At 47.5% G+C, this 24,557-nt stretch overlaps 37 non-coding genes across 37 annotated transcripts; all 37 read left to right on the top strand.

Annotated features, from left to right (window-relative positions):
• Positions 1–128: 128 nt before the first annotated feature.
• LOC130816442 (5S ribosomal RNA) lies at positions 129–247 on the top strand. Its single transcript, XR_009042975.1, has one exon. It is a non-coding gene; the product is annotated as a 5S ribosomal RNA (ribosomal RNA).
• Positions 248–801: 554 nt separating this feature from the next.
• On the top strand, positions 802–920 carry LOC130816441 (5S ribosomal RNA). Its single transcript, XR_009042974.1, has one exon. It is a non-coding gene; the product is annotated as a 5S ribosomal RNA (ribosomal RNA).
• A 554-nt stretch (positions 921–1,474) lies between these two features.
• Positions 1,475–1,593, top strand: LOC130816439 (5S ribosomal RNA). The gene has a single exon (XR_009042972.1). It is a non-coding gene; the product is annotated as a 5S ribosomal RNA (ribosomal RNA).
• Positions 1,594–2,147: 554 nt separating this feature from the next.
• On the top strand, positions 2,148–2,266 carry LOC130817125 (5S ribosomal RNA). The gene has a single exon (XR_009043644.1). It is a non-coding gene; the product is annotated as a 5S ribosomal RNA (ribosomal RNA).
• A 551-nt stretch (positions 2,267–2,817) lies between these two features.
• LOC130816438 (5S ribosomal RNA) lies at positions 2,818–2,936 on the top strand. The gene has a single exon (XR_009042971.1). It is a non-coding gene; the product is annotated as a 5S ribosomal RNA (ribosomal RNA).
• Positions 2,937–3,490: 554 nt separating this feature from the next.
• Positions 3,491–3,609, top strand: LOC130816437 (5S ribosomal RNA). Its single transcript, XR_009042970.1, has one exon. It is a non-coding gene; the product is annotated as a 5S ribosomal RNA (ribosomal RNA).
• A 555-nt stretch (positions 3,610–4,164) lies between these two features.
• On the top strand, positions 4,165–4,283 carry LOC130816436 (5S ribosomal RNA). The gene has a single exon (XR_009042969.1). It is a non-coding gene; the product is annotated as a 5S ribosomal RNA (ribosomal RNA).
• A 554-nt stretch (positions 4,284–4,837) lies between these two features.
• Positions 4,838–4,956, top strand: LOC130816435 (5S ribosomal RNA). The gene has a single exon (XR_009042968.1). It is a non-coding gene; the product is annotated as a 5S ribosomal RNA (ribosomal RNA).
• Positions 4,957–5,510: 554 nt separating this feature from the next.
• Positions 5,511–5,629, top strand: LOC130816434 (5S ribosomal RNA). The gene has a single exon (XR_009042967.1). It is a non-coding gene; the product is annotated as a 5S ribosomal RNA (ribosomal RNA).
• Positions 5,630–6,182: 553 nt separating this feature from the next.
• On the top strand, positions 6,183–6,301 carry LOC130816433 (5S ribosomal RNA). The gene has a single exon (XR_009042966.1). It is a non-coding gene; the product is annotated as a 5S ribosomal RNA (ribosomal RNA).
• Positions 6,302–6,855: 554 nt separating this feature from the next.
• On the top strand, positions 6,856–6,974 carry LOC130816432 (5S ribosomal RNA). The gene has a single exon (XR_009042965.1). It is a non-coding gene; the product is annotated as a 5S ribosomal RNA (ribosomal RNA).
• A 554-nt stretch (positions 6,975–7,528) lies between these two features.
• LOC130816430 (5S ribosomal RNA) lies at positions 7,529–7,647 on the top strand. Its single transcript, XR_009042964.1, has one exon. It is a non-coding gene; the product is annotated as a 5S ribosomal RNA (ribosomal RNA).
• Positions 7,648–8,200: 553 nt separating this feature from the next.
• Positions 8,201–8,319, top strand: LOC130816429 (5S ribosomal RNA). Its single transcript, XR_009042963.1, has one exon. It is a non-coding gene; the product is annotated as a 5S ribosomal RNA (ribosomal RNA).
• Positions 8,320–8,873: 554 nt separating this feature from the next.
• On the top strand, positions 8,874–8,992 carry LOC130816427 (5S ribosomal RNA). The gene has a single exon (XR_009042961.1). It is a non-coding gene; the product is annotated as a 5S ribosomal RNA (ribosomal RNA).
• A 554-nt stretch (positions 8,993–9,546) lies between these two features.
• LOC130816426 (5S ribosomal RNA) lies at positions 9,547–9,665 on the top strand. The gene has a single exon (XR_009042960.1). It is a non-coding gene; the product is annotated as a 5S ribosomal RNA (ribosomal RNA).
• Positions 9,666–10,218: 553 nt separating this feature from the next.
• LOC130816425 (5S ribosomal RNA) lies at positions 10,219–10,337 on the top strand. The gene has a single exon (XR_009042959.1). It is a non-coding gene; the product is annotated as a 5S ribosomal RNA (ribosomal RNA).
• Positions 10,338–10,891: 554 nt separating this feature from the next.
• Positions 10,892–11,010, top strand: LOC130816424 (5S ribosomal RNA). The gene has a single exon (XR_009042958.1). It is a non-coding gene; the product is annotated as a 5S ribosomal RNA (ribosomal RNA).
• Positions 11,011–11,564: 554 nt separating this feature from the next.
• Positions 11,565–11,683, top strand: LOC130816423 (5S ribosomal RNA). Its single transcript, XR_009042957.1, has one exon. It is a non-coding gene; the product is annotated as a 5S ribosomal RNA (ribosomal RNA).
• Positions 11,684–12,237: 554 nt separating this feature from the next.
• Positions 12,238–12,356, top strand: LOC130816422 (5S ribosomal RNA). Its single transcript, XR_009042956.1, has one exon. It is a non-coding gene; the product is annotated as a 5S ribosomal RNA (ribosomal RNA).
• Positions 12,357–12,910: 554 nt separating this feature from the next.
• On the top strand, positions 12,911–13,029 carry LOC130816421 (5S ribosomal RNA). The gene has a single exon (XR_009042955.1). It is a non-coding gene; the product is annotated as a 5S ribosomal RNA (ribosomal RNA).
• Positions 13,030–13,583: 554 nt separating this feature from the next.
• On the top strand, positions 13,584–13,702 carry LOC130816420 (5S ribosomal RNA). Its single transcript, XR_009042954.1, has one exon. It is a non-coding gene; the product is annotated as a 5S ribosomal RNA (ribosomal RNA).
• Positions 13,703–14,256: 554 nt separating this feature from the next.
• LOC130816419 (5S ribosomal RNA) lies at positions 14,257–14,375 on the top strand. Its single transcript, XR_009042953.1, has one exon. It is a non-coding gene; the product is annotated as a 5S ribosomal RNA (ribosomal RNA).
• Positions 14,376–14,929: 554 nt separating this feature from the next.
• LOC130816418 (5S ribosomal RNA) lies at positions 14,930–15,048 on the top strand. The gene has a single exon (XR_009042952.1). It is a non-coding gene; the product is annotated as a 5S ribosomal RNA (ribosomal RNA).
• A 554-nt stretch (positions 15,049–15,602) lies between these two features.
• Positions 15,603–15,721, top strand: LOC130816416 (5S ribosomal RNA). Its single transcript, XR_009042950.1, has one exon. It is a non-coding gene; the product is annotated as a 5S ribosomal RNA (ribosomal RNA).
• Positions 15,722–16,275: 554 nt separating this feature from the next.
• LOC130816414 (5S ribosomal RNA) lies at positions 16,276–16,394 on the top strand. Its single transcript, XR_009042949.1, has one exon. It is a non-coding gene; the product is annotated as a 5S ribosomal RNA (ribosomal RNA).
• Positions 16,395–16,948: 554 nt separating this feature from the next.
• On the top strand, positions 16,949–17,067 carry LOC130816413 (5S ribosomal RNA). Its single transcript, XR_009042948.1, has one exon. It is a non-coding gene; the product is annotated as a 5S ribosomal RNA (ribosomal RNA).
• A 554-nt stretch (positions 17,068–17,621) lies between these two features.
• On the top strand, positions 17,622–17,740 carry LOC130816412 (5S ribosomal RNA). The gene has a single exon (XR_009042947.1). It is a non-coding gene; the product is annotated as a 5S ribosomal RNA (ribosomal RNA).
• Positions 17,741–18,294: 554 nt separating this feature from the next.
• Positions 18,295–18,413, top strand: LOC130816411 (5S ribosomal RNA). The gene has a single exon (XR_009042946.1). It is a non-coding gene; the product is annotated as a 5S ribosomal RNA (ribosomal RNA).
• Positions 18,414–18,967: 554 nt separating this feature from the next.
• Positions 18,968–19,086, top strand: LOC130816410 (5S ribosomal RNA). Its single transcript, XR_009042945.1, has one exon. It is a non-coding gene; the product is annotated as a 5S ribosomal RNA (ribosomal RNA).
• A 554-nt stretch (positions 19,087–19,640) lies between these two features.
• Positions 19,641–19,759, top strand: LOC130816409 (5S ribosomal RNA). Its single transcript, XR_009042944.1, has one exon. It is a non-coding gene; the product is annotated as a 5S ribosomal RNA (ribosomal RNA).
• Positions 19,760–20,313: 554 nt separating this feature from the next.
• On the top strand, positions 20,314–20,432 carry LOC130816408 (5S ribosomal RNA). The gene has a single exon (XR_009042943.1). It is a non-coding gene; the product is annotated as a 5S ribosomal RNA (ribosomal RNA).
• A 554-nt stretch (positions 20,433–20,986) lies between these two features.
• LOC130816407 (5S ribosomal RNA) lies at positions 20,987–21,105 on the top strand. The gene has a single exon (XR_009042942.1). It is a non-coding gene; the product is annotated as a 5S ribosomal RNA (ribosomal RNA).
• A 554-nt stretch (positions 21,106–21,659) lies between these two features.
• Positions 21,660–21,778, top strand: LOC130816406 (5S ribosomal RNA). The gene has a single exon (XR_009042941.1). It is a non-coding gene; the product is annotated as a 5S ribosomal RNA (ribosomal RNA).
• A 554-nt stretch (positions 21,779–22,332) lies between these two features.
• Positions 22,333–22,451, top strand: LOC130816404 (5S ribosomal RNA). The gene has a single exon (XR_009042939.1). It is a non-coding gene; the product is annotated as a 5S ribosomal RNA (ribosomal RNA).
• A 553-nt stretch (positions 22,452–23,004) lies between these two features.
• LOC130816403 (5S ribosomal RNA) lies at positions 23,005–23,123 on the top strand. Its single transcript, XR_009042938.1, has one exon. It is a non-coding gene; the product is annotated as a 5S ribosomal RNA (ribosomal RNA).
• Positions 23,124–23,677: 554 nt separating this feature from the next.
• LOC130816402 (5S ribosomal RNA) lies at positions 23,678–23,796 on the top strand. The gene has a single exon (XR_009042937.1). It is a non-coding gene; the product is annotated as a 5S ribosomal RNA (ribosomal RNA).
• Positions 23,797–24,350: 554 nt separating this feature from the next.
• Positions 24,351–24,469, top strand: LOC130816543 (5S ribosomal RNA). The gene has a single exon (XR_009043071.1). It is a non-coding gene; the product is annotated as a 5S ribosomal RNA (ribosomal RNA).
• The last annotated feature ends 88 nt before the right edge of the window (positions 24,470–24,557 follow it).

Here is a 24,557-nt window from a genome sequence, read left to right as displayed (position 1 = left end):
AAAACAGTATTTGGGAAGAAGAAGGCTCGAAAGAGGGGTCTCGGTTGCGAGTTTACGAGCTTTGGAATGCTCTGGGTTTTTTTTTGGTCGGCAATGCGCATGTATACAAACTGTTACGGTGAATGAACGGGTGCGATCATACCAGCACTAATGCACCGGATCCCATCAGAACTCCGCAGTTAAGCGTGCTTGGGCGAGAGTAGTATTAGGATGGGTGACCTCCTGGGAAGTCCTCGTGTTGCACCCCTTTTTCCCTTCTTTTTTTTTTTTTATCGTTTTCATTTGCGAATTCTTTCCGCTCCACTTGAGCAAAAGGCATTTCGGTGATTATAGTATTATACTCTTTGGAAGTAATTTTATTTATAAAAATATAACTCGCAACCGGGTCCCGACCTCGAATTTACGGGCACTCGAAGGTAAGGACCCGTTGACGCGGGTCGATGCGCATACGAACGAATTGTTCGAAAGAGGCGTGCATCGGTGCGTTCGTGTAAGCGGAAATTGCACCGGACCCGTCGGAACTCCCCGCGGAAGCGTGCCTGGCATGGATGGCCTCTTGATTTCCAAGTGTTGCGCGGATTTCATAAACATTTTGTCTTTTTTTTGTTGCGAGTTCACCTTGCTTTTACAGACGGCGGACTCTTTTGGGAATGGGACAATACCGGGAGGGTGAAAAACAGTATTTGGGAAGAAGAAGGCTCGAAAGAGGGGTCTCGGTTGCGAGTTTACGAGCTTTGGAATGCTCTGGGTTTTTTTTTGGTCGGCAATGCGCATGTATACAAACTGTTACGGTGAATGAACGGGTGCGATCATACCAGCACTAATGCACCGGATCCCATCAGAACTCCGCAGTTAAGCGTGCTTGGGCGAGAGTAGTATTAGGATGGGTGACCTCCTGGGAAGTCCTCGTGTTGCACCCCTTTTTCCCTTCTTTTTTTTTTTTTATCGTTTTCATTTGCGAATTCTTTCCGCTCCACTTGAGCAAAAGGCATTTCGGTGATTATAGTATTATACTCTTTGGAAGTAATTTTATTTATAAAAATATAACTCGCAACCGGGTCCCGACCTCGAATTTACGGGCACTCGAAGGTAAGGACCCGTTGACGCGGGTCGATGCGCATACGAACGAATTGTTCGAAAGAGGCGTGCATCGGTGCGTTCGTGTAAGCGGAAATTGCACCGGACCCGTCGGAACTCCCCGCGGAAGCGTGCCTGGCATGGATGGCCTCTTGATTTCCAAGTGTTGCGCGGATTTCATAAACATTTTGTCTTTTTTTTGTTGCGAGTTCACCTTGCTTTTACAGACGGCGGACTCTTTTGGGAATGGGACAATACCGGGAGGGTGAAAAACAGTATTTGGGAAGAAGAAGGCTCGAAAGAGGGGTCTCGGTTGCGAGTTTACGAGCTTTGGAATGCTCTGGGTTTTTTTTTGGTCGGCAATGCGCATGTATACAAACTGTTACGGTGAATGAACGGGTGCGATCATACCAGCACTAATGCACCGGATCCCATCAGAACTCCGCAGTTAAGCGTGCTTGGGCGAGAGTAGTATTAGGATGGGTGACCTCCTGGGAAGTCCTCGTGTTGCACCCCTTTTTCCCTTCTTTTTTTTTTTTTATCGTTTTCATTTGCGAATTCTTTCCGCTCCACTTGAGCAAAAGGCATTTCGGTGATTATAGTATTATACTCTTTGGAAGTAATTTTATTTATAAAAATATAACTCGCAACCGGGTCCCGACCTCGAATTTACGGGCACTCGAAGGTAAGGACCCGTTGACGCGGGTCGATGCGCATACGAACGAATTGTTCGAAAGAGGCGTGCATCGGTGCGTTCGTGTAAGCGGAAATTGCACCGGACCCGTCGGAACTCCCCGCGGAAGCGTGCCTGGCATGGATGGCCTCTTGATTTCCAAGTGTTGCGCGGATTTCATAAACATTTTGTCTTTTTTTTGTTGCGAGTTCACCTTGCTTTTACAGACGGCGGACTCTTTTGGGAATGGGACAATACCGGGAGGGTGAAAAACAGTATTTGGGAAGAAGAAGGCTCGAAAGAGGGGTCTCGGTTGCGAGTTTACGAGCTTTGGAATGCTCTGGGTTTTTTTTTGGTCGGCAATGCGCATGTATACAAATTGTTACGGTGAATGAACGGGTGCGATCATACCAGCACTAATGCACCGGATCCCATCAGAACTCCGCAGTTAAGCGTGCTTGGGCGAGAGTAGTACTAGGATGGGTGACCTCCTGGGAAGTCCTCGTGTTGCACCCCTTTTTCCCTTCTTTTTTTTTTATCGTTTTCATTTGCGAATTCTTTCCGCTCCACTTGAGCAAAAGGAATTTCGGTGATTATAGTAATATACTCTTTGGAAGTAATTTTATTTATAAAAATATAACTCGCAACCGGGTCCCGACCTCGAATTTACGGGCACTCGAAGGTAAGGACCCGTTGACGCGGGTCGATGCGCATACGAACGAATTGTTCGAAAGAGGCGTGCATCGGTGCGTTCGTGTAAGCGGAAATTGCACCGGACCCGTCGGAACTCCCCGCGGAAGCGTGCCTGGCATGGATGGCCTCTTGATTTCCAAGTGTTGCGCGGATTTCATAAACATTTTGTCTTTTTTTTGTTGCGAGTTCACCTTGCTTTTACAGACGGCGGACTCTTTTGGGAATGGGACAATACCGGGAGGGTGAAAAACAGTATTTGGGAAGAAGAAGGCTCGAAAGAGGGGTCTCGGTTGCGAGTTTACGAGCTTTGGAATGCTCTGGGTTTTTTTTTGGTCGGCAATGCGCATGTATACAAACTGTTACGGTGAATGAACGGGTGCGATCATACCAGCACTAATGCACCGGATCCCATCAGAACTCCGCAGTTAAGCGTGCTTGGGCGAGAGTAGTATTAGGATGGGTGACCTCCTGGGAAGTCCTCGTGTTGCACCCCTTTTTCCCTTCTTTTTTTTTTTTTATCGTTTTCATTTGCGAATTCTTTCCGCTCCACTTGAGCAAAAGGCATTTCGGTGATTATAGTATTATACTCTTTGGAAGTAATTTTATTTATAAAAATATAACTCGCAACCGGGTCCCGACCTCGAATTTACGGGCACTCGAAGGTAAGGACCCGTTGACGCGGGTCGATGCGCATACGAACGAATTGTTCGAAAGAGGCGTGCATCGGTGCGTTCGTGTAAGCGGAAATTGCACCGGACCCGTCGGAACTCCCCGCGGAAGCGTGCCTGGCATGGATGGCCTCTTGATTTCCAAGTGTTGCGCGGATTTCATAAACATTTTGTCTTTTTTTTGTTGCGAGTTCACCTTGCTTTTACAGACGGCGGACTCTTTTGGGAATGGGACAATACCGGGAGGGTGAAAAACAGTATTTGGGAAGAAGAAGGCTCGAAAGAGGGGTCTCGGTTGCGAGTTTACGAGCTTTGGAATGCTCTGGGTTTTTTTTTGGTCGGCAATGCGCATGTATACAAACTGTTACGGTGAATGAACGGGTGCGATCATACCAGCACTAATGCACCGGATCCCATCAGAACTCCGCAGTTAAGCGTGCTTGGGCGAGAGTAGTATTAGGATGGGTGACCTCCTGGGAAGTCCTCGTGTTGCACCCCTTTTTCCCTTCTTTTTTTTTTTTTTATCGTTTTCATTTGCGAATTCTTTCCGCTCCACTTGAGCAAAAGGCATTTCGGTGATTATAGTATTATACTCTTTGGAAGTAATTTTATTTATAAAAATATAACTCGCAACCGGGTCCCGACCTCGAATTTACGGGCACTCGAAGGTAAGGACCCGTTGACGCGGGTCGATGCGCATACGAACGAATTGTTCGAAAGAGGCGTGCATCGGTGCGTTCGTGTAAGCGGAAATTGCACCGGACCCGTCGGAACTCCCCGCGGAAGCGTGCCTGGCATGGATGGCCTCTTGATTTCCAAGTGTTGCGCGGATTTCATAAACATTTTGTCTTTTTTTTGTTGCGAGTTCACCTTGCTTTTACAGACGGCGGACTCTTTTGGGAATGGGACAATACCGGGAGGGTGAAAAACAGTATTTGGGAAGAAGAAGGCTCGAAAGAGGGGTCTCGGTTGCGAGTTTACGAGCTTTGGAATGCTCTGGGTTTTTTTTTGGTCGGCAATGCGCATGTATACAAACTGTTACGGTGAATGAACGGGTGCGATCATACCAGCACTAATGCACCGGATCCCATCAGAACTCCGCAGTTAAGCGTGCTTGGGCGAGAGTAGTATTAGGATGGGTGACCTCCTGGGAAGTCCTCGTGTTGCACCCCTTTTTCCCTTCTTTTTTTTTTTTTATCGTTTTCATTTGCGAATTCTTTCCGCTCCACTTGAGCAAAAGGCATTTCGGTGATTATAGTATTATACTCTTTGGAAGTAATTTTATTTATAAAAATATAACTCGCAACCGGGTCCCGACCTCGAATTTACGGGCACTCGAAGGTAAGGACCCGTTGACGCGGGTCGATGCGCATACGAACGAATTGTTCGAAAGAGGCGTGCATCGGTGCGTTCGTGTAAGCGGAAATTGCACCGGACCCGTCGGAACTCCCCGCGGAAGCGTGCCTGGCATGGATGGCCTCTTGATTTCCAAGTGTTGCGCGGATTTCATAAACATTTTGTCTTTTTTTTGTTGCGAGTTCACCTTGCTTTTACAGACGGCGGACTCTTTTGGGAATGGGACAATACCGGGAGGGTGAAAAACAGTATTTGGGAAGAAGAAGGCTCGAAAGAGGGGTCTCGGTTGCGAGTTTACGAGCTTTGGAATGCTCTGGGTTTTTTTTTGGTCGGCAATGCGCATGTATACAAACTGTTACGGTGAATGAACGGGTGCGATCATACCAGCACTAATGCACCGGATCCCATCAGAACTCCGCAGTTAAGCGTGCTTGGGCGAGAGTAGTATTAGGATGGGTGACCTCCTGGGAAGTCCTCGTGTTGCACCCCTTTTTCCCTTCTTTTTTTTTTTTTATCGTTTTCATTTGCGAATTCTTTCCGCTCCACTTGAGCAAAAGGCATTTCGGTGATTATAGTATTATACTCTTTGGAAGTAATTTTATTTATAAAAATATAACTCGCAACCGGGTCCCGACCTCGAATTTACGGGCACTCGAAGGTAAGGACCCGTTGACGCGGGTCGATGCGCATACGAACGAATTGTTCGAAAGAGGCGTGCATCGGTGCGTTCGTGTAAGCGGAAATTGCACCGGACCCGTCGGAACTCCCCGCGGAAGCGTGCCTGGCATGGATGGCCTCTTGATTTCCAAGTGTTGCGCGGATTTCATAAACATTTTGTCTTTTTTTTGTTGCGAGTTCACCTTGCTTTTACAGACGGCGGACTCTTTTGGGAATGGGACAATACCGGGAGGGTGAAAAACAGTATTTGGGAAGAAGAAGGCTCGAAAGAGGGGTCTCGGTTGCGAGTTTACGAGCTTTGGAATGCTCTGGGTTTTTTTTTGGTCGGCAATGCGCATGTATACAAATTGTTACGGTGAATGAACGGGTGCGATCATACCAGCACTAATGCACCGGATCCCATCAGAACTCCGCAGTTAAGCGTGCTTGGGCGAGAGTAGTATTAGGATGGGTGACCTCCTGGGAAGTCCTCGTGTTGCACCCCTTTTTCCCTTCTTTTTTTTTTTTATCGTTTTCATTTGCGAATTCTTTCCGCTCCACTTGAGCAAAAGGCATTTCGGTGATTATAGTATTATACTCTTTGGAAGTAATTTTATTTATAAAAATATAACTCGCAACCGGGTCCCGACCTCGAATTTACGGGCACTCGAAGGTAAGGACCCGTTGACGCGGGTCGATGCGCATACGAACGAATTGTTCGAAAGAGGCGTGCATCGGTGCGTTCGTGTAAGCGGAAATTGCACCGGACCCGTCGGAACTCCCCGCGGAAGCGTGCCTGGCATGGATGGCCTCTTGATTTCCAAGTGTTGCGCGGATTTCATAAACATTTTGTCTTTTTTTTGTTGCGAGTTCACCTTGCTTTTACAGACGGCGGACTCTTTTGGGAATGGGACAATACCGGGAGGGTGAAAAACAGTATTTGGGAAGAAGAAGGCTCGAAAGAGGGGTCTCGGTTGCGAGTTTACGAGCTTTGGAATGCTCTGGGTTTTTTTTTGGTCGGCAATGCGCATGTATACAAACTGTTACGGTGAATGAACGGGTGCGATCATACCAGCACTAATGCACCGGATCCCATCAGAACTCCGCAGTTAAGCGTGCTTGGGCGAGAGTAGTATTAGGATGGGTGACCTCCTGGGAAGTCCTCGTGTTGCACCCCTTTTTCCCTTCTTTTTTTTTTTTTATCGTTTTCATTTGCGAATTCTTTCCGCTCCACTTGAGCAAAAGGCATTTCGGTGATTATAGTATTATACTCTTTGGAAGTAATTTTATTTATAAAAATATAACTCGCAACCGGGTCCCGACCTCGAATTTACGGGCACTCGAAGGTAAGGACCCGTTGACGCGGGTCGATGCGCATACGAACGAATTGTTCGAAAGAGGCGTGCATCGGTGCGTTCGTGTAAGCGGAAATTGCACCGGACCCGTCGGAACTCCCCGCGGAAGCGTGCCTGGCATGGATGGCCTCTTGATTTCCAAGTGTTGCGCGGATTTCATAAACATTTTGTCTTTTTTTTGTTGCGAGTTCACCTTGCTTTTACAGACGGCGGACTCTTTTGGGAATGGGACAATACCGGGAGGGTGAAAAACAGTATTTGGGAAGAAGAAGGCTCGAAAGAGGGGTCTCGGTTGCGAGTTTACGAGCTTTGGAATGCTCTGGGTTTTTTTTTGGTCGGCAATGCGCATGTATACAAATTGTTACGGTGAATGAACGGGTGCGATCATACCAGCACTAATGCACCGGATCCCATCAGAACTCCGCAGTTAAGCGTGCTTGGGCGAGAGTAGTATTAGGATGGGTGACCTCCTGGGAAGTCCTCGTGTTGCACCCCTTTTTCCCTTCTTTTTTTTTTTTTATCGTTTTCATTTGCGAATTCTTTCCGCTCCACTTGAGCAAAAGGCATTTCGGTGATTATAGTATTATACTCTTTGGAAGTAATTTTATTTATAAAAATATAACTCGAAACCGGGTCCCGACCTCGAATTTACGGGCACTCGAAGGTAAGGACCCGTTGACGCGGGTCGATGCGCATACGAACGAATTGTTCGAAAGAGGCGTGCATCGGTGCGTTCGTGTAAGCGGAAATTGCACCGGACCCGTCGGAACTCCCCGCGGAAGCGTGCCTGGCATGGATGGCCTCTTGATTTCCAAGTGTTGCGCGGATTTCATAAACATTTTGTCTTTTTTTTGTTGCGAGTTCACCTTGCTTTTACAGACGGCGGACTCTTTTGGGAATGGGACAATACCGGGAGGGTGAAAAACAGTATTTGGGAAGAAGAAGGCTCGAAAGAGGGGTCTCGGTTGCGAGTTTACGAGCTTTGGAATGCTCTGGGTTTTTTTTTGGTCGGCAATGCGCATGTATACAAACTGTTACGGTGAATGAACGGGTGCGATCATACCAGCACTAATGCACCGGATCCCATCAGAACTCCGCAGTTAAGCGTGCTTGGGCGAGAGTAGTATTAGGATGGGTGACCTCCTGGGAAGTCCTCGTGTTGCACCCCTTTTTCCCTTCTTTTTTTTTTTTATCGTTTTCATTTGCGAATTCTTTCCGCTCCACTTGAGCAAAAGGCATTTCGGTGATTATAGTATTATACTCTTTGGAAGTAATTTTATTTATAAAAATATAACTCGCAACCGGGTCCCGACCTCGAATTTACGGGCACTCGAAGGTAAGGACCCGTTGACGCGGGTCGATGCGCATACGAACGAATTGTTCGAAAGAGGCGTGCATCGGTGCGTTCGTGTAAGCGGAAATTGCACCGGACCCGTCGGAACTCCCCGCGGAAGCGTGCCTGGCATGGATGGCCTCTTGATTTCCAAGTGTTGCGCGGATTTCATAAACATTTTGTCTTTTTTTTGTTGCGAGTTCACCTTGCTTTTACAGACGGCGGACTCTTTTGGGAATGGGACAATACCGGGAGGGTGAAAAACAGTATTTGGGAAGAAGAAGGCTCGAAAGAGGGGTCTCGGTTGCGAGTTTACGAGCTTTGGAATGCTCTGGGTTTTTTTTTGGTCGGCAATGCGCATGTATACAAACTGTTACGGTGAATGAACGGGTGCGATCATACCAGCACTAATGCACCGGATCCCATCAGAACTCCGCAGTTAAGCGTGCTTGGGCGAGAGTAGTATTAGGATGGGTGACCTCCTGGGAAGTCCTCGTGTTGCACCCCTTTTTCCCTTCTTTTTTTTTTTTTATCGTTTTCATTTGCGAATTCTTTCCGCTCCACTTGAGCAAAAGGCATTTCGGTGATTATAGTATTATACTCTTTGGAAGTAATTTTATTTATAAAAATATAACTCGCAACCGGGTCCCGACCTCGAATTTACGGGCACTCGAAGGTAAGGACCCGTTGACGCGGGTCGATGCGCATACGAACGAATTGTTCGAAAGAGGCGTGCATCGGTGCGTTCGTGTAAGCGGAAATTGCACCGGACCCGTCGGAACTCCCCGCGGAAGCGTGCCTGGCATGGATGGCCTCTTGATTTCCAAGTGTTGCGCGGATTTCATAAACATTTTGTCTTTTTTTTGTTGCGAGTTCACCTTGCTTTTACAGACGGCGGACTCTTTTGGGAATGGGACAATACCGGGAGGGTGAAAAACAGTATTTGGGAAGAAGAAGGCTCGAAAGAGGGGTCTCGGTTGCGAGTTTACGAGCTTTGGAATGCTCTGGGTTTTTTTTTGGTCGGCAATGCGCATGTATACAAACTGTTACGGTGAATGAACGGGTGCGATCATACCAGCACTAATGCACCGGATCCCATCAGAACTCCGCAGTTAAGCGTGCTTGGGCGAGAGTAGTATTAGGATGGGTGACCTCCTGGGAAGTCCTCGTGTTGCACCCCTTTTTCCCTTCTTTTTTTTTTTTTATCGTTTTCATTTGCGAATTCTTTCCGCTCCACTTGAGCAAAAGGCATTTCGGTGATTATAGTATTATACTCTTTGGAAGTAATTTTATTTATAAAAATATAACTCGCAACCGGGTCCCGACCTCGAATTTACGGGCACTCGAAGGTAAGGACCCGTTGACGCGGGTCGATGCGCATACGAACGAATTGTTCGAAAGAGGCGTGCATCGGTGCGTTCGTGTAAGCGGAAATTGCACCGGACCCGTCGGAACTCCCCGCGGAAGCGTGCCTGGCATGGATGGCCTCTTGATTTCCAAGTGTTGCGCGGATTTCATAAACATTTTGTCTTTTTTTTGTTGCGAGTTCACCTTGCTTTTACAGACGGCGGACTCTTTTGGGAATGGGACAATACCGGGAGGGTGAAAAACAGTATTTGGGAAGAAGAAGGCTCGAAAGAGGGGTCTCGGTTGCGAGTTTACGAGCTTTGGAATGCTCTGGGTTTTTTTTTGGTCGGCAATGCGCATGTATACAAATTGTTACGGTGAATGAACGGGTGCGATCATACCAGCACTAATGCACCGGATCCCATCAGAACTCCGCAGTTAAGCGTGCTTGGGCGAGAGTAGTATTAGGATGGGTGACCTCCTGGGAAGTCCTCGTGTTGCACCCCTTTTTCCCTTCTTTTTTTTTTTTATCGTTTTCATTTGCGAATTCTTTCCGCTCCACTTGAGCAAAAGGCATTTCGGTGATTATAGTATTATACTCTTTGGAAGTAATTTTATTTATAAAAATATAACTCGCAACCGGGTCCCGACCTCGAATTTACGGGCACTCGAAGGTAAGGACCCGTTGACGCGGGTCGATGCGCATACGAACGAATTGTTCGAAAGAGGCGTGCATCGGTGCGTTCGTGTAAGCGGAAATTGCACCGGACCCGTCGGAACTCCCCGCGGAAGCGTGCCTGGCATGGATGGCCTCTTGATTTCCAAGTGTTGCGCGGATTTCATAAACATTTTGTCTTTTTTTTGTTGCGAGTTCACCTTGCTTTTACAGACGGCGGACTCTTTTGGGAATGGGACAATACCGGGAGGGTGAAAAACAGTATTTGGGAAGAAGAAGGCTCGAAAGAGGGGTCTCGGTTGCGAGTTTACGAGCTTTGGAATGCTCTGGGTTTTTTTTTGGTCGGCAATGCGCATGTATACAAACTGTTACGGTGAATGAACGGGTGCGATCATACCAGCACTAATGCACCGGATCCCATCAGAACTCCGCAGTTAAGCGTGCTTGGGCGAGAGTAGTATTAGGATGGGTGACCTCCTGGGAAGTCCTCGTGTTGCACCCCTTTTTCCCTTCTTTTTTTTTTTTTATCGTTTTCATTTGCGAATTCTTTCCGCTCCACTTGAGCAAAAGGCATTTCGGTGATTATAGTATTATACTCTTTGGAAGTAATTTTATTTATAAAAATATAACTCGCAACCGGGTCCCGACCTCGAATTTACGGGCACTCGAAGGTAAGGACCCGTTGACGCGGGTCGATGCGCATACGAACGAATTGTTCGAAAGAGGCGTGCATCGGTGCGTTCGTGTAAGCGGAAATTGCACCGGACCCGTCGGAACTCCCCGCGGAAGCGTGCCTGGCATGGATGGCCTCTTGATTTCCAAGTGTTGCGCGGATTTCATAAACATTTTGTCTTTTTTTTGTTGCGAGTTCACCTTGCTTTTACAGACGGCGGACTCTTTTGGGAATGGGACAATACCGGGAGGGTGAAAAACAGTATTTGGGAAGAAGAAGGCTCGAAAGAGGGGTCTCGGTTGCGAGTTTACGAGCTTTGGAATGCTCTGGGTTTTTTTTTGGTCGGCAATGCGCATGTATACAAATTGTTACGGTGAATGAACGGGTGCGATCATACCAGCACTAATGCACCGGATCCCATCAGAACTCCGCAGTTAAGCGTGCTTGGGCGAGAGTAGTATTAGGATGGGTGACCTCCTGGGAAGTCCTCGTGTTGCACCCCTTTTTCCCTTCTTTTTTTTTTTTTATCGTTTTCATTTGCGAATTCTTTCCGCTCCACTTGAGCAAAAGGCATTTCGGTGATTATAGTATTATACTCTTTGGAAGTAATTTTATTTATAAAAATATAACTCGAAACCGGGTCCCGACCTCGAATTTACGGGCACTCGAAGGTAAGGACCCGTTGACGCGGGTCGATGCGCATACGAACGAATTGTTCGAAAGAGGCGTGCATCGGTGCGTTCGTGTAAGCGGAAATTGCACCGGACCCGTCGGAACTCCCCGCGGAAGCGTGCCTGGCATGGATGGCCTCTTGATTTCCAAGTGTTGCGCGGATTTCATAAACATTTTGTCTTTTTTTTGTTGCGAGTTCACCTTGCTTTTACAGACGGCGGACTCTTTTGGGAATGGGACAATACCGGGAGGGTGAAAAACAGTATTTGGGAAGAAGAAGGCTCGAAAGAGGGGTCTCGGTTGCGAGTTTACGAGCTTTGGAATGCTCTGGGTTTTTTTTTGGTCGGCAATGCGCATGTATACAAACTGTTACGGTGAATGAACGGGTGCGATCATACCAGCACTAATGCACCGGATCCCATCAGAACTCCGCAGTTAAGCGTGCTTGGGCGAGAGTAGTATTAGGATGGGTGACCTCCTGGGAAGTCCTCGTGTTGCACCCCTTTTTCCCTTCTTTTTTTTTTTTTATCGTTTTCATTTGCGAATTCTTTCCGCTCCACTTGAGCAAAAGGCATTTCGGTGATTATAGTATTATACTCTTTGGAAGTAATTTTATTTATAAAAATATAACTCGCAACCGGGTCCCGACCTCGAATTTACGGGCACTCGAAGGTAAGGACCCGTTGACGCGGGTCGATGCGCATACGAACGAATTGTTCGAAAGAGGCGTGCATCGGTGCGTTCGTGTAAGCGGAAATTGCACCGGACCCGTCGGAACTCCCCGCGGAAGCGTGCCTGGCATGGATGGCCTCTTGATTTCCAAGTGTTGCGCGGATTTCATAAACATTTTGTCTTTTTTTTGTTGCGAGTTCACCTTGCTTTTACAGACGGCGGACTCTTTTGGGAATGGGACAATACCGGGAGGGTGAAAAACAGTATTTGGGAAGAAGAAGGCTCGAAAGAGGGGTCTCGGTTGCGAGTTTACGAGCTTTGGAATGCTCTGGGTTTTTTTTTGGTCGGCAATGCGCATGTATACAAATTGTTACGGTGAATGAACGGGTGCGATCATACCAGCACTAATGCACCGGATCCCATCAGAACTCCGCAGTTAAGCGTGCTTGGGCGAGAGTAGTATTAGGATGGGTGACCTCCTGGGAAGTCCTCGTGTTGCACCCCTTTTTCCCTTCTTTTTTTTTTTTTATCGTTTTCATTTGCGAATTCTTTCCGCTCCACTTGAGCAAAAGGCATTTCGGTGATTATAGTATTATACTCTTTGGAAGTAATTTTATTTATAAAAATATAACTCGAAACCGGGTCCCGACCTCGAATTTACGGGCACTCGAAGGTAAGGACCCGTTGACGCGGGTCGATGCGCATACGAACGAATTGTTCGAAAGAGGCGTGCATCGGTGCGTTCGTGTAAGCGGAAATTGCACCGGACCCGTCGGAACTCCCCGCGGAAGCGTGCCTGGCATGGATGGCCTCTTGATTTCCAAGTGTTGCGCGGATTTCATAAACATTTTGTCTTTTTTTTGTTGCGAGTTCACCTTGCTTTTACAGACGGCGGACTCTTTTGGGAATGGGACAATACCGGGAGGGTGAAAAACAGTATTTGGGAAGAAGAAGGCTCGAAAGAGGGGTCTCGGTTGCGAGTTTACGAGCTTTGGAATGCTCTGGGTTTTTTTTTGGTCGGCAATGCGCATGTATACAAACTGTTACGGTGAATGAACGGGTGCGATCATACCAGCACTAATGCACCGGATCCCATCAGAACTCCGCAGTTAAGCGTGCTTGGGCGAGAGTAGTATTAGGATGGGTGACCTCCTGGGAAGTCCTCGTGTTGCACCCCTTTTTCCCTTCTTTTTTTTTTTTTATCGTTTTCATTTGCGAATTCTTTCCGCTCCACTTGAGCAAAAGGCATTTCGGTGATTATAGTATTATACTCTTTGGAAGTAATTTTATTTATAAAAATATAACTCGCAACCGGGTCCCGACCTCGAATTTACGGGCACTCGAAGGTAAGGACCCGTTGACGCGGGTCGATGCGCATACGAACGAATTGTTCGAAAGAGGCGTGCATCGGTGCGTTCGTGTAAGCGGAAATTGCACCGGACCCGTCGGAACTCCCCGCGGAAGCGTGCCTGGCATGGATGGCCTCTTGATTTCCAAGTGTTGCGCGGATTTCATAAACATTTTGTCTTTTTTTTGTTGCGAGTTCACCTTGCTTTTACAGACGGCGGACTCTTTTGGGAATGGGACAATACCGGGAGGGTGAAAAACAGTATTTGGGAAGAAGAAGGCTCGAAAGAGGGGTCTCGGTTGCGAGTTTACGAGCTTTGGAATGCTCTGGGTTTTTTTTTGGTCGGCAATGCGCATGTATACAAATTGTTACGGTGAATGAACGGGTGCGATCATACCAGCACTAATGCACCGGATCCCATCAGAACTCCGCAGTTAAGCGTGCTTGGGCGAGAGTAGTATTAGGATGGGTGACCTCCTGGGAAGTCCTCGTGTTGCACCCCTTTTTCCCTTCTTTTTTTTTTTTTATCGTTTTCATTTGCGAATTCTTTCCGCTCCACTTGAGCAAAAGGCATTTCGGTGATTATAGTATTATACTCTTTGGAAGTAATTTTATTTATAAAAATATAACTCGAAACCGGGTCCCGACCTCGAATTTACGGGCACTCGAAGGTAAGGACCCGTTGACGCGGGTCGATGCGCATACGAACGAATTGTTCGAAAGAGGCGTGCATCGGTGCGTTCGTGTAAGCGGAAATTGCACCGGACCCGTCGGAACTCCCCGCGGAAGCGTGCCTGGCATGGATGGCCTCTTGATTTCCAAGTGTTGCGCGGATTTCATAAACATTTTGTCTTTTTTTTGTTGCGAGTTCACCTTGCTTTTACAGACGGCGGACTCTTTTGGGAATGGGACAATACCGGGAGGGTGAAAAACAGTATTTGGGAAGAAGAAGGCTCGAAAGAGGGGTCTCGGTTGCGAGTTTACGAGCTTTGGAATGCTCTGGGTTTTTTTTTGGTCGGCAATGCGCATGTATACAAATTGTTACGGTGAATGAACGGGTGCGATCATACCAGCACTAATGCACCGGATCCCATCAGAACTCCGCAGTTAAGCGTGCTTGGGCGAGAGTAGTATTAGGATGGGTGACCTCCTGGGAAGTCCTCGTGTTGCACCCCTTTTTCCCTTCTTTTTTTTTTTTTATCGTTTTCATTTGCGAATTCTTTCCGCTCCACTTGAGCAAAAGGCATTTCGGTGATTATAGTATTATACTCTTTGGAAGTAATTTTATTTATAAAAATATAACTCGCAACCGGGTCCCGACCTCGAATTTACGGGCACTCGAAGGTAAGGACCCGTTGACGCGGGTCGATGCGCATACGAACGAATTGTTCGAAAGAGGCGTGCATCGGTGCGTTCGTGTAAGCGGAAATTGCACCGGACCCGTCGGAACTCCCCGCGGAAGCGTGCCTGGCATGGATGGCCTCTTGATTTCCAAGTGTTGCGCGGATTTCATAAACATTTTGTCTTTTTTTTGTTGCGAGTTCACCTTGCTTTTACAGACGGCGGACTCTTTTGGGAATGGGACAATACCGGGAGGGTGAAAAACAGTATTTGGGAAGAAGAAGGCTCGAAAGAGGGGTCTCGGTTGCGAGTTTACGAGCTTTGGAATGCTCTGGGTTTTTTTTTGGTCGGCAATGCGCATGTATACAAACTGTTACGGTGAATGAACGGGTGCGATCATACCAGCACTAATGCACCGGATCCCATCAGAACTCCGCAGTTAAGCGTGCTTGGGCGAGAGTAGTATTAGGATGGGTGACCTCCTGGGAAGTCCTCGTGTTGCACCCCTTTTTCCCTTCTTTTTTTTTTTTTATCGTTTTCATTTGCGAATTCTTTCCGCTCCACTTGAGCAAAAGGCATTTCGGTGATTATAGTATTATACTCTTTGGAAGTAATTTTATTTATAAAAATATAACTCGCAACCGGGTCCCGACCTCGAATTTACGGGCACTCGAAGGTAAGGACCCGTTGACGCGGGTCGATGCGCATACGAACGAATTGTTCGAAAGAGGCGTGCATCGGTGCGTTTGTGTAAGCGGAAATTGCACCGGACCCGTCGGAACTCCCCGCGGAAGCGTGCCTGGCATGGATGGCCTCTTGATTTCCAAGTGTTGCGCGGATTTCATAAACATTTTGTCTTTTTTTTGTTGCGAGTTCACCTTGCTTTTACAGACGGCGGACTCTTTTGGGAATGGGACAATACCGGGAGGGTGAAAAACAGTATTTGGGAAGAAGAAGGCTCGAAAGAGGGGTCTCGGTTGCGAGTTTACGAGCTTTGGAATGCTCTGGGTTTTTTTTTGGTCGGCAATGCGCATGTATACAAACTGTTACGGTGAATGAACGGGTGCGATCATACCAGCACTAATGCACCGGATCCCATCAGAACTCCGCAGTTAAGCGTGCTTGGGCGAGAGTAGTATTAGGATGGGTGACCTCCTGGGAAGTCCTCGTGTTGCACCCCTTTTTCCCTTCTTTTTTTTTTTTTATCGTTTTCATTTGCGAATTCTTTCCGCTCCACTTGAGCAAAAGGCATTTCGGTGATTATAGTATTATACTCTTTGGAAGCAATTTTATTTATAAAAATATAACTCGCAACCGGGTCCCGACCTCGAATTTACGGGCACTCGAAGGTAAGGACCCGTTGACGCGGGTCGATGCGCATACGAACGAATTGTTCGAAAGAGGCGTGCATCGGTGCGTTCGTGTAAGCGGAAATTGCACCGGACCCGTCGGAACTCCCCGCGGAAGCGTGCCTGGCATGGATGGCCTCTTGATTTCCAAGTGTTGCGCGGATTTCATAAACATTTTGTCTTTTTTTTGTTGCGAGTTCACCTTGCTTTTACAGACGGCGGACTCTTTTGGGAATGGGACAATACCGGGAGGGTGAAAAACAGTATTTGGGAAGAAGAAGGCTCGAAAGAGGGGTCTCGGTTGCGAGTTTACGAGCTTTGGAATGCTCTGGGTTTTTTTTTGGTCGGCAATGCGCATGTATACAAACTGTTACGGTGAATGAACGGGTGCGATCATACCAGCACTAATGCACCGGATCCCATCAGAACTCCGCAGTTAAGCGTGCTTGGGCGAGAGTAGTATTAGGATGGGTGACCTCCTGGGAAGTCCTCGTGTTGCACCCCTTTTTCCCTTCTTTTTTTTTTTTTATCGTTTTCATTTGCGAATTCTTTCCGCTCCACTTGAGCAAAAGGCATTTCGGTGATTATAGTATTATACTCTTTGGAAGTAATTTTATTTATAAAAATATAACTCGCAACCGGGTCCCGACCTCGAATTTACGGGCACTCGAAGGTAAGGACCCGTTGACGCGGGTCGATGCGCATACGAACGAATTGTTCGAAAGAGGCGTGCATCGGTGCGTTCGTGTAAGCGGAAATTGCACCGGACCCGTCGGAACTCCCCGCGGAAGCGTGCCTGGCATGGATGGCCTCTTGATTTCCAAGTGTTGCGCGGATTTCATAAACATTTTGTCTTTTTTTTGTTGCGAGTTCACCTTGCTTTTACAGACGGCGGACTCTTTTGGGAATGGGACAATACCGGGAGGGTGAAAAACAGTATTTGGGAAGAAGAAGGCTCGAAAGAGGGGTCTCGGTTGCGAGTTTACGAGCTTTGGAATGCTCTGGGTTTTTTTTTGGTCGGCAATGCGCATGTATACAAACTGTTACGGTGAATGAACGGGTGCGATCATACCAGCACTAATGCACCGGATCCCATCAGAACTCCGCAGTTAAGCGTGCTTGGGCGAGAGTAGTATTAGGATGGGTGACCTCCTGGGAAGTCCTCGTGTTGCACCCCTTTTTCCCTTCTTTTTTTTTTTTTATCGTTTTCATTTGCGAATTCTTTCCGCTCCACTTGAGCAAAAGGCATTTCGGTGATTATAGTATTATACTCTTTGGAAGTAATTTTATTTATAAAAATATAACTCGCAACCGGGTCCCGACCTCGAATTTACGGGCACTCGAAGGTAAGGACCCGTTGACGCGGGTCGATGCGCATACGAACGAATTGTTCGAAAGAGGCGTGCATCGGTGCGTTCGTGTAAGCGGAAATTGCACCGGACCCGTCGGAACTCCCCGCGGAAGCGTGCCTGGCATGGATGGCCTCTTGATTTCCAAGTGTTGCGCGGATTTCATAAACATTTTGTCTTTTTTTTGTTGCGAGTTCACCTTGCTTTTACAGACGGCGGACTCTTTTGGGAATGGGACAATACCGGGAGGGTGAAAAACAGTATTTGGGAAGAAGAAGGCTCGAAAGAGGGGTCTCGGTTGCGAGTTTACGAGCTTTGGAATGCTCTGGGTTTTTTTTTGGTCGGCAATGCGCATGTATACAAACTGTTACGGTGAATGAACGGGTGCGATCATACCAGCACTAATGCACCGGATCCCATCAGAACTCCGCAGTTAAGCGTGCTTGGGCGAGAGTAGTATTAGGATGGGTGACCTCCTGGGAAGTCCTCGTGTTGCACCCCTTTTTCCCTTCTTTTTTTTTTTTTATCGTTTTCATTTGCGAATTCTTTCCGCTCCACTTGAGCAAAAGGCATTTCGGTGATTATAGTATTATACTCTTTGGAAGTAATTTTATTTATAAAAATATAACTCGCAACCGGGTCCCGACCTCGAATTTACGGGCACTCGAAGGTAAGGACCCGTTGACGCGGGTCGATGCGCATACGAACGAATTGTTCGAAAGAGGCGTGCATCGGTGCGTTTGTGTAAGCGGAAATTGCACCGGACCCGTCGGAACTCCCCGCGGAAGCGTGCCTGGCATGGATGGCCTCTTGATTTCCAAGTGTTGCGCGGATTTCATAAACATTTTGTCTTTTTTTTGTTGCGAGTTCACCTTGCTTTTACAGACGGCGGACTCTTTTGGGAATGGGACAATACCGGGAGGGTGAAAAACAGTATTTGGGAAGAAGAAGGCTCGAAAGAGGGGTCTCGGTTGCGAGTTTACGAGCTTTGGAATGCTCTGGGTTTTTTTTTGGTCGGCAATGCGCATGTATACAAACTGTTACGGTGAATGAACGGGTGCGATCATACCAGCACTAATGCACCGGATCCCATCAGAACTCCGCAGTTAAGCGTGCTTGGGCGAGAGTAGTATTAGGATGGGTGACCTCCTGGGAAGTCCTCGTGTTGCACCCCTTTTTCCCTTCTTTTTTTTTTTTTATCGTTTTCATTTGCGAATTCTTTCCGCTCCACTTGAGCAAAAGGCATTTCGGTGATTATAGTATTATACTCTTTGGAAGTAATTTTATTTATAAAAATATAACTCGCAACCGGGTCCCGACCTCGAATTTACGGGCACTCGAAGGTAAGGACCCGTTGACGCGGGTCGATGCGCATACGAACGAATTGTTCGAAAGAGGCGTGCATCGGTGCGTTCGTGTAAGCGGAAATTGCACCGGACCCGTCGGAACTCCCCGCGGAAGCGTGCCTGGCATGGATGGCCTCTTGATTTCCAAGTGTTGCGCGGATTTCATAAACATTTTGTCTTTTTTTTGTTGCGAGTTCACCTTGCTTTTACAGACGGCGGACTCTTTTGGGAATGGGACAATACCGGGAGGGTGAAAAACAGTATTTGGGAAGAAGAAGGCTCGAAAGAGGGGTCTCGGTTGCGAGTTTACGAGCTTTGGAATGCTCTGGGTTTTTTTTTGGTCGGCAATGCGCATGTATACAAACTGTTACGGTGAATGAACGGGTGCGATCATACCAGCACTAATGCACCGGATCCCATCAGAACTCCGCAGTTAAGCGTGCTTGGGCGAGAGTAGTATTAGGATGGGTGACCTCCTGGGAAGTCCTCGTGTTGCACCCCTTTTTCCCTTCTTTTTTTTTTTTTATCGTTTTCATTTGCGAATTCTTTCCGCTCCACTTGAGCAAAAGGCATTTCGGTGATTATAGTATTATACTCTTTGGAAGCAATTTTATTTATAAAAATATAACTCGCAACCGGGTCCCGACCTCGAATTTACGGGCACTCGAAGGTAAGGACCCGTTGACGCGGGTCGATGCGCATACGAACGAATTGTTCGAAAGAGGCGTGCATCGGTGCGTTCGTGTAAGCGGAAATTGCACCGGACCCGTCGGAACTCCCCGCGGAAGCGTGCCTGGCATGGATGGCCTCTTGATTTCCAAGTGTTGCGCGGATTTCATAAACATTTTGTCTTTTTTTTGTTGCGAGTTCACCTTGCTTTTACAGACGGCGGACTCTTTTGGGAATGGGACAATACCGGGAGGGTGAAAAACAGTATTTGGGAAGAAGAAGGCTCGAAAGAGGGGTCTCGGTTGCGAGTTTACGAGCTTTGGAATGCTCTGGGTTTTTTTTTGGTCGGCAATGCGCATGTATACAAACTGTTACGGTGAATGAACGGGTGCGATCATACCAGCACTAATGCACCGGATCCCATCAGAACTCCGCAGTTAAGCGTGCTTGGGCGAGAGTAGTATTAGGATGGGTGACCTCCTGGGAAGTCCTCGTGTTGCACCCCTTTTTCCCTTCTTTTTTTTTTTTTATCGTTTTCATTTGCGAATTCTTTCCGCTCCACTTGAGCAAAAGGCATTTCGGTGATTATAGTATTATACTCTTTGGAAGTAATTTTATTTATAAAAATATAACTCGCAACCGGGTCCCGACCTCGAATTTACGGGCACTCGAAGGTAAGGACCCGTTGACGCGGGTCGATGCGCATACGAACGAATTGTTCGAAAGAGGCGTGCATCGGTGCGTTCGTGTAAGCGGAAATTGCACCGGACCCGTCGGAACTCCCCGCGGAAGCGTGCCTGGCATGGATGGCCTCTTGATTTCCAAGTGTTGCGCGGATTTCATAAACATTTTGTCTTTTTTTTGTTGCGAGTTCACCTTGCTTTTACAGACGGCGGACTCTTTTGGGAATGGGACAATACCGGGAGGGTGAAAAACAGTATTTGGGAAGAAGAAGGCTCGAAAGAGGGGTCTCGGTTGCGAGTTTACGAGCTTTGGAATGCTCTGGGTTTTTTTTTGGTCGGCAATGCGCATGTATACAAACTGTTACGGTGAATGAACGGGTGCGATCATACCAGCACTAATGCACCGGATCCCATCAGAACTCCGCAGTTAAGCGTGCTTGGGCGAGAGTAGTATTAGGATGGGTGACCTCCTGGGAAGTCCTCGTGTTGCACCCCTTTTTCCCTTCTTTTTTTTTTTTTATCGTTTTCATTTGCGAATTCTTTCCGCTCCACTTGAGCAAAAGGCATTTCGGTGATTATAGTATTATACTCTTTGGAAGTAATTTTATTTATAAAAATATAACTCGCAACCGGGTCCCGACCTCGAATTTACGGGCACTCGAAGGTAAGGACCCGTTGACGCGGGTCGATGCGCATACGAACGAATTGTTCGAAAGAGGCGTGCATCGGTGCGTTCGTGTAAGCGGAAATTGCACCGGACCCGTCGGAACTCCCCGCGGAAGCGTGCCTGGCATGGATGGCCTCTTGATTTCCAAGTGTTGCGCGGATTTCATAAACATTTTGTCTTTTTTTTGTTGCGAGTTCACCTTGCTTTTACAGACGGCGGACTCTTTTGGGAATGGGACAATACCGGGAGGGTGAAAAACAGTATTTGGGAAGAAGAAGGCTCGAAAGAGGGGTCTCGGTTGCGAGTTTACGAGCTTTGGAATGCTCTGGGTTTTTTTTTGGTCGGCAATGCGCATGTATACAAACTGTTACGGTGAATGAACGGGTGCGATCATACCAGCACTAATGCACCGGATCCCATCAGAACTCCGCAGTTAAGCGTGCTTGGGCGAGAGTAGTATTAGGATGGGTGACCTCCTGGGAAGTCCTCGTGTTGCACCCCTTTTTCCCTTCTTTTTTTTTTTTTATCGTTTTCATTTGCGAATTCTTTCCGCTCCACTTGAGCAAAAGGCATTTCGGTGATTATAGTATTATACTCTTTGGAAGTAATTTTATTTATAAAAATATAACTCGCAACCGGGTCCCGACCTCGAATTTACGGGCACTCGAAGGTAAGGACCCGTTGACGCGGGTCGATGCGCATACGAACGAATTGTTCGAAAGAGGCGTGCATCGGTGCGTTTGTGTAAGCGGAAATTGCACCGGACCCGTCGGAACTCCCCGCGGAAGCGTGCCTGGCATGGATGGCCTCTTGATTTCCAAGTGTTGCGCGGATTTCATAAACATTTTGTCTTTTTTTTGTTGCGAGTTCACCTTGCTTTTACAGACGGCGGACTCTTTTGGGAATGGGACAATACCGGGAGGGTGAAAAACAGTATTTGGGAAGAAGAAGGCTCGAAAGAGGGGTCTCGGTTGCGAGTTTACGAGCTTTGGAATGCTCTGGGTTTTTTTTTGGTCGGCAATGCGCATGTATACAAACTGTTACGGTGAATGAACGGGTGCGATCATACCAGCACTAATGCACCGGATCCCATCAGAACTCCGCAGTTAAGCGTGCTTGGGCGAGAGTAGTATTAGGATGGGTGACCTCCTGGGAAGTCCTCGTGTTGCACCCCTTTTTCCCTTCTTTTTTTTTTTTTATCGTTTTCATTTGCGAATTCTTTCCGCTCCACTTGAGCAAAAGGCATTTCGGTGATTATAGTATTATACTCTTTGGAAGTAATTTTATTTATAAAAATATAACTCGCAACCGGGTCCCGACCTCGAATTTACGGGCACTCGAAGGTAAGGACCCGTTGACGCGGGTCGATGCGCATACGAACGAATTGTTCGAAAGAGGCGTGCATCGGTGCGTTCGTGTAAGCGGAAATTGCACCGGACCCGTCGGAACTCCCCGCGGAAGCGTGCCTGGCATGGATGGCCTCTTGATTTCCAAGTGTTGCGCGGATTTCATAAACATTTTGTCTTTTTTTTGTTGCGAGTTCACCTTGCTTTTACAGACGGCGGACTCTTTTGGGAATGGGACAATACCGGGAGGGTGAAAAACAGTATTTGGGAAGAAGAAGGCTCGAAAGAGGGGTCTCGGTTGCGAGTTTACGAGCTTTGGAATGCTCTGGGTTTTTTTTTGGTCGGCAATGCGCATGTATACAAACTGTTACGGTGAATGAACGGGTGCGATCATACCAGCACTAATGCACCGGATCCCATCAGAACTCCGCAGTTAAGCGTGCTTGGGCGAGAGTAGTATTAGGATGGGTGACCTCCTGGGAAGTCCTCGTGTTGCACCCCTTTTTCCCTTCTTTTTTTTTTTTATCGTTTTCATTTGCGAATTCTTTCCGCTCCACTTGAGCAAAAGGCATTTCGGTGATTATAGTATTATACTCTTTGGAAGTAATTTTATTTATAAAAATATAACTCGCAACCGGGTCCCGACCTCGAATTTACGGGCACTCGAAGGTAAGGACCCGTTGACGCGGGTCGATGCGCATACGAACGAATTGTTCGAAAGAGGCGTGCATCGGTGCGTTCGTGTAAGCGGAAATTGCACCGGACCCGTCGGAACTCCCCGCGGAAGCGTGCCTGGCATGGATGGCCTCTTGATTTCCAAGTGTTGCGCGGATTTCATAAACATTTTGTCTTTTTTTTGTTGCGAGTTCACCTTGCTTTTACAGACGGCGGACTCTTTTGGGAATGGGACAATACCGGGAGGGTGAAAAACAGTATTTGGGAAGAAGAAGGCTCGAAAGAGGGGTCTCGGTTGCGAGTTTACGAGCTTTGGAATGCTCTGGGTTTTTTTTTGGTCGGCAATGCGCATGTATACAAACTGTTACGGTGAATGAACGGGTGCGATCATACCAGCACTAATGCACCGGATCCCATCAGAACTCCGCAGTTAAGCGTGCTTGGGCGAGAGTAGTATTAGGATGGGTGACCTCCTGGGAAGTCCTCGTGTTGCACCCCTTTTTCCCTTCTTTTTTTTTTTTTATCGTTTTCATTTGCGAATTCTTTCCGCTCCACTTGAGCAAAAGGCATTTCGGTGATTATAGTATTATACTCTTTGGAAGTAATTTTATTTATAAAAATATAACTCGCAACCGGGTCCCGACCTCGAATTTACGGGCACTCGAAGGTAAGGACCCGTTGACGCGGGTCGATGCGCATACGAACGAATTGTTCGAAAGAGGCGTGCATCGGTGCGTTCGTGTAAGCGGAAATTGCACCGGACCCGTCGGAACTCCCCGCGGAAGCGTGCCTGGCATGGATGGCCTCTTGATTTCCAAGTGTTGCGCGGATTTCATAAACATTTTGTCTTTTTTTTGTTGCGAGTTCACCTTGCTTTTACAGACGGCGGACTCTTTTGGGAATGGGACAATACCGGGAGGGTGAAAAACAGTATTTGGGAAGAAGAAGGCTCGAAAGAGGGGTCTCGGTTGCGAGTTTACGAGCTTTGGAATGCTCTGGGTTTTTTTTTGGTCGGCAATGCGCATGTATACAAACTGTTACGGTGAATGAACGGGTGCGATCATACCAGCACTAATGCACCGGATCCCATCAGAACTCCGCAGTTAAGCGTGCTTGGGCGAGAGTAGTATTAGGATGGGTGACCTCCTGGGAAGTCCTCGTGTTGCACCCCTTTTTCCCTTCTTTTTTTTTTTTTATCGTTTTCATTTGCGAATTCTTTCCGCTCCACTTGAGCAAAAGGCATTTCGGTGATTATAGTATTATACTCTTTGGAAGTAATTTTATTTATAAAAATATAACTCGCAACCGGGTCCCGACCTCGAATTTACGGGCACTCGAAGGTAAGGACCCGTTGACGCGGGTCGATGCGCATACGAACGAATTGTTCGAAAGAGGCGTGCATCGGTGCGTTCGTGTAAGCGGAAATTGCACCGGACCCGTCGGAACTCCCCGCGGAAGCGTGCCTGGCATGGATGGCCTCTTGATTTCCAAGTGTTGCGCGGATTTCATAAACATTTTGTCTTTTTTTTGTTGCGAGTTCACCTTGCTTTTACAGACGGCGGACTCTTTTGGGAATGGGACAATACCGGGAGGGTGAAAAACAGTATTTGGGAAGAAGAAGGCTCGAAAGAGGGGTCTCGGTTGCGAGTTTACGAGCTTTGGAATGCTCTGGGTTTTTTTTTGGTCGGCAATGCGCATGTATACAAATTGTTACGGTGAATGAACGGGTGCGATCATACCAGCACTAATGCACCGGATCCCATCAAAACTCCGCAGTTAAGCGTGCTTGGGCGAGAGTAGTACTAGGATGGGTGACCTCCTGGGAAGTCCTCGTGTTGCACCCCTTTTTCCCTTCTTTTTTTTTTTTTATCGTTTTCATTTGCGAATTCTTTCCGCTCCACTTGAGCAAAAGGCATTTCGGTGATTATAGTA

This window comes from Amaranthus tricolor, chromosome 6 (assembly GCF_026212465.1).
Source record: "Amaranthus tricolor cultivar Red isolate AtriRed21 chromosome 6, ASM2621246v1, whole genome shotgun sequence".
Lineage (NCBI taxonomy): Eukaryota > Viridiplantae > Streptophyta > Magnoliopsida > Caryophyllales > Amaranthaceae > Amaranthus > Amaranthus tricolor.
This window is presented reverse-complemented; position numbering and strand designations above follow the sequence as displayed.